This window comes from Euphorbia lathyris, chromosome 4 (assembly GCF_963576675.1).
Source record: "Euphorbia lathyris chromosome 4, ddEupLath1.1, whole genome shotgun sequence".
In the NCBI taxonomy this organism is placed as follows: Eukaryota; Viridiplantae; Streptophyta; class Magnoliopsida; order Malpighiales; family Euphorbiaceae; genus Euphorbia; species Euphorbia lathyris.
Window position 1 is genome coordinate 87,011,656 of NC_088913.1, and position 2,703 is coordinate 87,014,358.

At 36.0% G+C, this 2,703-nt stretch overlaps 1 non-coding gene across 1 annotated transcript; it reads right to left on the bottom strand.

Annotated features, from left to right (window-relative positions):
• Positions 1–581: 581 nt before the first annotated feature.
• On the bottom strand, positions 582–688 carry LOC136228204 (small nucleolar RNA R71). Its single transcript, XR_010688536.1, has one exon. It is a non-coding gene; the product is annotated as a small nucleolar RNA R71 (small nucleolar RNA).
• Positions 689–2,703: the final 2,015 nt, after the last annotated feature.

Here is a 2,703-nt window from a genome sequence, read left to right on the forward strand (position 1 = left end):
CAACAATTGTACTTCGGAGTTCGTGCGAAATTCTGCTTTATAGGTAGTTTCTGTTCGTGCGAAATTTCAAGTTCATGCGCAGTTCTCGAAGTTCGGGCACGTCACCAGATCCTATTGACCCATAAATTGAAAGAACTCTTAAAAAGAACAAGAGAGAAAAGAAAAAGAAAAACAAAACCCCAATAAAAACTAAAATTACCGAGCCAGAAGTTATGGCCACACTTATGGATTACGCTAGGCCAGGAGTGGCCGGTGTAACAAACAGTATAGTTAGACCCCAAATTAATGCAAACCAATTTGCAATTAAGCCTGCGTTGCTTAATATGTTGCAAAATAATGTAACGTTTTACGGGTTACCTAACGAAAATCCTAATACCCATTTGACAAATTTCTTAGAAATTTGTGACACTTTTAAAATACCAAATATGACTGCAGAAGCAATCAATCTTCGCCTTTTTCCTTTTACTTTGAAGGATCGAGCCAAAGAATGGTTAACTTCTATGCCAGCCGCATCAATTGAGACTTGGGAGCAATTAGCCCAAGCATTTTTATCAAAATTCTTCCCTTTAGCAAAAACCGCAAGAGTCATTAAAGAGTTAATGTCTTTTTCTCAAAATGATAGTGAAACTCTTTATGAGGCTTGGGAACGTTTTAAAGAACTTCAACATTTATGCCCACACCACCAATTGCCCGCTGAAATTTTAATGCAAACATTTTATAATGGACTAAATCCTACAACTAGAGGTTCATTGGACGCTATGTCTGGAGGGTTATTCATGAAGAAAACATCTGCCCAAGCAAGAGAACTTTTGGAGGAAATGGCAATCAACAGCAGTATGTGGCCCGCGGAACGTGGACACCTACCATCAGCGAAACCATCATCCTCAACTACATCATCAGTTAAAGGTATAGTGAATCTTGATCCAGTAGCGATGTTGCAAGCCCAATTTTCTGCATTGTCGCATAAAATTGATAGGTTTATGGCACCGTGTGATCTTAATGGTCAACCAATCCAAACAGATGTGGATTACGAAGGTATGAGTGAGATTGAATAGGTAAATTTTGTCCAAGGGCAAAACCAAAATAATAACCCTTATTCCAATACATATAATCCTGGATGGAGAAATCATCTTAACTTTAACTAGAGAGACAATAATAATGTTAATGCTAATCAAAATCGCACTACCAATTATCAAAATCAATCAAGAGACACGATTAGCACTTTATCTTCTAAAATCGACAAATTTATTGATGCTATGAGCGGAAAAATAAGTAATCACGACGATGGTTTTAAACGGATCGAGAATAAATTCGATTAGCTTATTAAAAACCAATCATCTAGCATCCATAATTTGGAGATTCAAATTGGACAACTTGCTAAATCAATTCCATCCCGCAAAGAGGGAAGTCTTCCAAGCCATACGGAAGAAAATCCGAAAGAGCATGTTAAGGCTATCACTCTTCGTTCAGGAAAAAATTACTTAGGCCCGGAAATGCCCGGAAATTCGACTTTACCTGGAACTGATTTACCAAAGCCCAAAGAAGATACATTAAAACAAAAAGATGCACCAATTGACTCTAGTACAAAAACTTTTATACCCAAACCACCTTTTCCACACAAAGTCCGCAACAAGGACTATGATAAACAACTTTTAACATTTTTAGACAAACTTAAGAATTTGCATATTAATTTAACGTTTATGGATGCAATTACGCAAATTCTCAATTATGGTAAATTCCTCAAAGATTTAATTTCAAAGAAAATCAGTTGGGAAGGAATTTCATCCATTTCACTAACTGAAGATTGTAGTTCGATTGTGTCAAGCAATTTGCCCACGAAACTCAAAGATCCCGGATGTTTTACCATTCCGTGTAAATTGGGAGATATAGAATTCCCAAGTTGTCTTTGTGATTTAGGAGCAAGCATTAACTTGATGTCATTATCTATTTTTAATAAGTTAGGCTTAGAAGAAGACATCAAACATACCAATATGGTTTTGCAATTAGCGGATCAAACCACTAAAAGACCATACGGTATAATTGAGGATCTTTTAGTTAAAGTTGACAAATTTATTTTTCCTACCGATTTCGTTATTTTAGATTTTGCTTATGATGTAAATTGTCCGCTGATCTTTGGTAGACCGTTCATGAACACGGGACGTGCTCTAGTTGATGTTTTGGAAGGGAAAGTAGTTTTACGAATAGGAGATGATAAGATTGAGTTTGATATGAACCAAGCGATGAAATATCCTATGGAAGATTTCGCTTGTATGAAACTTGATTTAATTGAAGAATGTGTAAAAGACATTGTTCAAAAAGAAGAAATAATAGAACCTATAATGAGTGAGGAACTAGAAGATAAGGACCCAGAACCTTTAATTCGAGAAGATGGACCAGTTCCGCCTTCAATTGTAGTTCCACCTAAATTAGAACTTAAGGAATTACCAGGTCATTTGAGGTACGCTTTCTTAGGCGAAGGCGATTCTCTACCTATAATTATCTCTAACAAGTTGACACAAGTTCAAGAAGAAAAATTGAAAGAAGTTGTTAGAAATAGGATAGAAAGTATGGGTTGGCAAATTTCTGACTTAAAAGGTATTAATCCAAGTATTGTAATGCATAGAATTCATTTAGAAGGAGATAAGCCACCTAAAGCGGATAGGCAAAGACGCCTAAATCCGAACATGAAAGAAGTAGTAAAAA